We start from the raw sequence: 7,702 nt of genomic DNA on the forward strand, positions 1-7,702 counted from the left end.
CGCCGCCGCCGCCGCCCCGCGCGGGTCGCCGCCCCGCCGCCCGCTCCTCTCCGGCGACCGGAGCCCGGATCCGGACGCCCCCTCCAACTCCGGCCGTCTACAGCTCCGGAGAGCTCGGATCCAGCCGTGCCTCGTTTTCCGTGCAGATCTGAGATATTTTGGATCGGTTGACTTTCTCCTCCCGAAACCCTAATTTTATGCAAACTTTGACCTGTGATATCTCCGCATCCGTAGCTCCGATTTGGGCATATAGCATATCAAAATGTTCGCCTCAGAGAGTACATCATTTCATCCCATTGCATCCTTTTCATTTGAGCTCATCTTGATGCCCGAAATGCTGTTAGAAGGAGGCTTCGTGAGTTAATTGACAGATCTGTTAGTTCATCTTAGACTTTTGTCATTTTTGCCATGATTATTGTGTGCATGTTATGCCTATGAGTCCTTCATATGTTTTGTTAAGGGTTTTGTCATCTATCCAGAGGTGCAACCCATGTATTTTTAGGATGTGTGTGGTGACTTGTGCAAGTTTGCAAAGTGGTGCACTTGCTAATTCTGTTTTCAGGGACTTAGTGATTTCACTAAGTCCTGGGATTGTTTAGTTCATGATGCCGTGATCCGTGCCTCTTTTGAGGATGATCAGTAAAGGAGTTCTGTTAATCTTGTAGTGCTCTATCCATCCATGTCTTTGTTTGCAATTATGGAGCACCCTAGCTAGAGTCAATCGAGCTCTACTTTTGCTTCGTTGTAAATCTGGGCAGATCGTCAACTTGTTTGCGATTTTGCCGATGCTATTGTAGTTGATACGTGCATGCTATGCCTTTGTTCTTGCCATGTCTAGCTAGCTTTTTGTGCCTTCTTAATGGATGTATGCTTGCCTTGCCATGACTTGCACCGTAGTGAGTGCATCGATCTCGTTTACATGCCTTCGTGAGTTATATTTCAGCATGTCCCAGTTTTCACTAAGTCTGAAAACTGATTATGTTTTTGCTATGTTCGTGTGCTTGTTAGTATATTTTGTGATCCCTTTTGGCTCAAGGTCACTAAGGGACTTTTGTTAAGCTTGTTGAGTAGCTCCATGCCATGTCTTTCTTTGTCATGTTCAGGTCCTGTAGCATGTTGTTTCGTTGCTCCGAAGAGGGCTATATGATCTGAAATTCCAGACAAGTGTTAATTTCACTAAGTCTGAGATCTGTTTTACCATGTGCGTTTTTGCCATGCTTGTTTGAACCTGTTAATGGATGAATTTGCCGTAGCTCAGTGCTAGACTTTTGTTAAGCATCTTGTGTGCATCCCTGCCATGTATTTTGTTGTCATGTTTGGGTGCTGTAGCATGTTCATCTCATTGCATTTAGATGCCTACTTGCTGTAAATCGCAGACCGGTGTCATATTTGAATCGCTTGCCATTTCCAAACCGTAACTCCGATTCCGGCGTTCTTTATATCGTTTTCAAGCGATTTCATCTCATCTTTCCAGTGGCACCCTTGGAATTCCAAGTTGAGGCCAGGTTCATGTTTTCCTGTCATATCTTGCATTTTTGCATCCCGCATAGCATATCATCTTTGCATCGTGTTGTTTGAGTTTGCACGTGGTTGATTGTGTCCTTGTTGCTTGTTTGTCTTGTTTGGGTAGAGCCAGGAGACGAGTTCGCTAACGAGGATACCGTTGAGTTTGCTCTTGAGGATCCAGTCAACTCTGACAACTGTGCAGGCAAGATGATCATACCCTCGAAATCACTATTATCTTTGCTATGCTAGCTTGCTCGCTCTTTTGCTATGCCATTGCTACGACGCCTACCACTTGCTTGCAAGCCTCCAAAATTGCCATGTCAAACCTCTAACCTACCATTGTCCTAGCAAACCGTTGATTGGCTATGTTACCTCTTTGCTCAGCCCCTCTTATAGCGTTGCTAGTTGCAGGTGAAGATTGGAGGTCGTTCCTTGTTGGAACATTTATTTACTTGTTGGGATATCATTATATTGCCATGTTATCTTAAATGCATCTATATACTTGGTAAAGGGTGGAAGGCTCGGCCTCTCGCCTAGTGTTTTGTGCCACTCTTGCCGCCCTAGTTTCCGTCATATCGGTGTTATGTTCCCGGATTTTGCGTTCCTTACGCGGTTGGGTTATAATGGGAACCCCTTGATATTTCACCTTGATTAAAGCTTTTCCAGCAATGCCCAACCTTGGTCTTACCATTTGCCACCTAGCCTCTTTTTCCCTCGGGTTTCCGGAGCCCAAGGGTCATCTTATTTTAAACCCCCCCGGGCCAGTGCTCCTCTGAGTGTTGGTCCAAACTAGAGTCCTGTGCAGCGCCCCCTCGGGGAAACTCGAGGTTCGGTTTTAGTTGTATGGAGCGCTCATTTGAATGTGCCCTGAGAAAGAGATATGTGCAGCTCCTATCGGGATTTGTTGGCACATTCGGGCGGTGTTGCTGGTCTTGTTTTAACCTGTCGAAGTGTCTTGAGTTACCAAGATACCGAGTCTGATCAGAACGTCTTGGGAGGAGGTCTATTCCTTTGTTGACCGTGAGAGCTTGTCATGGGCTAAGTTGGGACTCCCCTGCAGGGATTGAACTTTCGAAAGCCGTGCCCGCGGTTATGGGCAGATGGGAATTTGTTAACGTCCGATTGTAGATAACTTGAACCTTAATTAATTAAAATGAATCAACTGAGTGTGTTACCGTGATGGCCTCTTCTCGGCGGAGTCCGGGAAATAGACACGGTGTTGGAGTAATGTTTGCGCAGGTTGTTCTCTAGTTTCTCGCTCGTGCTTTGCCTCCTCTTCTCGCTCTCTTTTGCGAATAAGTTAGCCACCATACTTGCTAGTCGCCTGCTATAGCTCCACTCATATTTTATCTTGCCTTACCTATAAGCTCAAATAGTCTTGATCGCGAGGGTGCGAGATTGCTGAGTCCCCGTGGCTCACAGATTACTATTACACCAGATGCAGGGCCTAATGATTCCGCTCCAGGAGACGCGCTTGAGCTCAAGTGGGAGTTCGACGAGGACTCTCAACGTTACTATGTTTCCTTTCCTGATGATCAGTAGTGGTGCCCAGTTGGGGGTGATCGGGACCGTGTCGCATGTTGGGTTCTCTTTTATTTTGGCGCCGTAGTCGGGCCATGAGTGTTGGTTGATGTAATGTTATTTATGTACTTGATTGACGTGGCGAGTGTAAGCCAACTATGTTATCTCCCTTTTATTATTCATATTACATGGGATGTTTGTGAAGATTGCCTAACTTGCGACATATGCCTTCAATGCGATTATGTCTCTAAGTCGTGCCTCGACACGTGGGAGCTATAGTCGCATCGAGGGTATTACACTCGGCCTCTCGCCTAGTGTATTGTTCCACTCTTGCCGCCGTAGTTTCTGCCATATCGGTGTTATGTTCCCGGATTTTGTGTTCCTTACGCGGTTGGGTTATAATGGGAACCCCTTGATAGTTCTCCTTGATTAAAGCTTTTCCAGCAATGCTCAACCTTGGTTTCACCATTTGCCACCTAGCCTCTTTTCCCTTGGGTTTCCGGAGCCCGAGGGTCATCTTATTTTAGCCCCCCCCCCCCGGGCCAGTGCTCCTCTGAGTGTTGGTCCAAACTAGAGTCCTGTGCAGCGCCCCCTCGGGGAAACTCGAGGTTTGGTTTTAGTTGTATGGAGAGCTCATCTGAGTGTGCCCTGAGAACAAGATATGTGCAGCTCCTATCGGGATTTGTCGGCACATTCGGGCGGTGTTGCTGGTCTTGTTTTAACCTGTCGAAGTGTCTTGAAGAACCGAGATACCGAGTCTGACCGAAATGTCTTGGGAGGAGGTCTATTCCTTCGTTGACCGTGAGAGCTTGTCATGGGCTAAGTTGGGACTCCCCTGGAGGGATTTGAACTTTCGAAAGCCGTGCCCGCGGTTATGGGCAGATGGGAATTTGTGAATGTCCAGTTGTAGATAACTTGAACCTTAATTTAACTAAAATGAATCAACTGAGTGTGTTACCGTGATGGCCTCTTCTCTGCGGAGTCCGGGAAGTAGACACGGTGTTGGAGTAATGTTTGCGCAGGTTGTTCCCTAGTTTCTCGCTCGCGCTTTGCCTCCTCTTCTCGCTCTCTTTTGCGAATAAGTTAGCCACCATACTTGCTAGTCTCCTGCTATAGCTCCACTCATATTTTATCTTGCCTTACCTATAAGCTCAAATAGTCTTGATCGCGAGGGTGCGAGATTGCTGAGTCCCTGTGGCTCACAGATTACTATTACACCAGATGCAGGGCCTGATGATTCCGCTCCAGGAGACGCGCTTGAGCTCAAGTGGGAGTTCGACGAGGACTCTCAACGTTACTATGTTTCCTTTCCTGATGATCAGTAGTGGTGCCCAGTTGGGGGTGATCGGGACCGTGTCGCATGTTGGGTTCTCTTTTATTTTGGCGCCGTAGTCGGGCCATGAGTGTTTGGATGATGTAATGTTATATATGTACTTGATTGACGTGGCGAGTGTAAGCCACCTATGTTATCTCCCCTTTATGATTTATATTACATGGGACGTTGTGAAGATTGCCTAACTTGCGACATATGCCTTCAATGCGATTATGCCTCTAAGTCGTGCCTCGACACGTGGGAGATATAGTCGCATCGAGGGTGTTATAGATACTTGCCCGAGATTCGATCGTCGATATACCGATACCTTGTTCAATCTCGTTACGGCAAGTCTCTTTACTCGTTCACATAACACATCATCCCATGAACAACTCCTTGATCACATTGAGCTCATTATGATGATGTCCTACCGAGTGGGCCTAGAGATACCTCTCCGCCATACGGAGTGACAAATCCCAGTCTCGATTTGTGCCAACCCAAGAGATACTTTTGGGGATACCCATAGTGTACCTTTGTAGCCACCCAGTTACGTTGTGACGTTTGGCACACCCAAAGTACCCTTACGGTATCCGGGAGTTGCACAATCTCATGGTCCAAGGAAAGGATACTTGACATTAGAAAAGCTTTAATAGACGAACTACACGATCTTGTGCTATGCTTAGGATTGGGTCTTGTCCATCACATCATTATCCTAATGATGTGATCCCGTTATCAATGACATCCTATGTCCATGGTTAGGAAAACATAACCATCTATTGATCAACGAGCTAGTCAACTAGAGGCTCACTAAGGACATGTTGTGGTCTATGTATTCACACATGTATTACGATTTCCGGATAACACAATTATAGCATGAACAATAGACAATTATCATGAACAAGGAAATATAATAATAACCTTTTTATTATTGCCTCTAGGGCATATTTCCAACAGTCTCCCACTTGCACTAGAGTCAATAACCTAGTTACATTGTGATGAATCGAACACTGATGACCCACAAGTATAGGGGATCTATCATAGTCCTTTCGATAAGTAAGAGTGTCGAACCCAACGAGGAGCAGAAGGAAATGATAAGCGGTTTTCAGCAAGGTATTCTCTGCAAGTACTGAAATAAGTGGTAACAGATAGTTTTGTGACAAGATAAATTGTAACGGGCAACAAGTAACGAAAGTAAATAAAGTGCAGCAAGGTGGCCCAATCCTTTTTGTAGCAAAGGACAAGCCGGAACAAACTCTTATAATAGGAAAAGCGCTCCCGAGGACACATGGGAATATCGTCAAGCTAGTTTTCATCACGTTCATATGATTCGCGTTCGATATTTTGATGATTTGATATGTGGATGGACCGGTGCTTGGGTGTTGTTCTTACTTGAACAAGCATCCAACTTATGATTAACCTCTATTGCAAACATCCGCAACTACAACAAAAGTATTAAGGTAAACCTAACCATAGCATGAAACATGTGGATCCAAATCAGCCCCTTACGAAGCAACGCATAAACTAGGGTTTAAGCTTCTCTCACTCTAGCAACCCATCATCTACTTATTACTTCCCAATGCCTTCCTCTAGGCCCAAATAATGGTGAAGTGTTATGTAGTCAACGTTCACATAACACCACTAGAGGCTAGAAAACATACATCTTATCAAAATATCAAACGAATACCAAATTCACATGACTACTAATAGAAAGACTTCTCCCTTGTCCTCAGGAACAAACGTAATTACTCACAAAGCATATTCATGTTCATAATCAGAGGGGTAATAATATGCATATAGGATCTGAACATATGATCTTCCACCAAATAAACCAACTAGCATCAACTACAAGGAGTAATCAACACTACTAGCAACCTACTAGCACCAATCCCGAACTTTGAGACAAGAATTGGATACAAGAGATGAACTAGGGTTTGGAGATGAGATGGTGCTGGTGAAGATGTTGATGGAGATTGCCCTCTCCCGACGAGAGGAGCGTTGGTGATGACGATGATGATGATTTCCCCCTCCCGGAGGGAAGTATCCCCGGCAGAACAGCTCTGCCGAAGCTCTAGATTGGTTCCGCCAAGGTTCCGCCTCGTGGCAGCGGAGTCTCGTCCCGAAAAGTTCCTTCTTATTTTTTTCTCATCGAAAGACTTCATATAGCAGAAGATGGACGTCGGAGAGCCACCAGAGGGCCCACGAGGTAGGGGGCGCGCCCTAGGGGGGAGCGCCGCCCACCCTCGTGAGCAGGGTGTGGGCCCTCTGGCCTTCATCTTTGGCGAGGATTTTCTTTATTTATTTTAAGATGTTCCGTGGAGTTTCAGGACTTTTGGAGTTGCGCAGAATAGGTCTCTAATATTTTCTCCTTTTCCAGCCCAGAATTCCAGTTGCTGGCATTCTCCCTCCTTATGTAAACCTTGTAAAATAAGAGAGAATAGCCATAAGTATCGTGACATAAAGTGAAATAACAGTCCAAAAAGCAATAAATATCGATATAAAAGCATGATGCAAAATGGACGGATCAACTCCCCAAAGCTTAGACCTCGCTTGTCCTCAAGTGAAAAGCCGATAACAATAAATATGTCCTCATGTTTAGAGGTAGAGGCGTCGATAAAAATAAAATACGGACATGAAGGCATCATGATTATTCTCACAACAGCAACATATATAGATTTTGTCATATGATTACTTATGTTCTAGTGATGATCTATTCACAATGCAAAAGTATAAATCATAAACCTTATTGGGCTCCGACAAACTATAATCTCAGTCATTGAAGCAATTGCAATTTATCATAACATCGGAAAGAGTCTATGTCAGAGCTAAAAAGCAAGTCCACATACTCAACTATCATTTAGTCCTCCATAATTGCTAACACTCACGCAATACTTGTGGTTACGGAGTTTTAATCAGACACAGAGAAAGATAGGGGTTTATAGTTTTGCCCCACAACCTTTTACCTCAAGGGTAATGTCAACAATAATGGTTCATGCTCCCCTACATCCAATTAGATATATATATCATGTTCTTTCCAACATGCTGAGCTTGCCAAAGGATAAAATGAAAAATAAAAGGTGAAGATCACCATGACTCTTGCATAAGGTAGAAGATAATAATAAAGGATAGGTCCTTCGCAGAGCGAAGCAGAGGTTTCCATGCGCTTTTATGGTTGGATGCATAAAATCTCAATCCGAAAGAACATCACTTTATATTGCCCCTTGTGATATGAACCTTTATTATGCAGTCTGTCGCTTTTATTACTTCCACATCACAAGATCGTATAAAGATTATTTCTCCCACACCAATAAATCATACATATTTAGAACAATTTTTATTGCTTTGCACCGATGACAACTTACTTGA

The sequence above is a fragment of the Triticum dicoccoides genome, chromosome 6A (assembly GCF_002162155.2).
Source record: "Triticum dicoccoides isolate Atlit2015 ecotype Zavitan chromosome 6A, WEW_v2.0, whole genome shotgun sequence".
NCBI lineage: Eukaryota > Viridiplantae > Streptophyta > Magnoliopsida > Poales > Poaceae > Triticum > Triticum dicoccoides.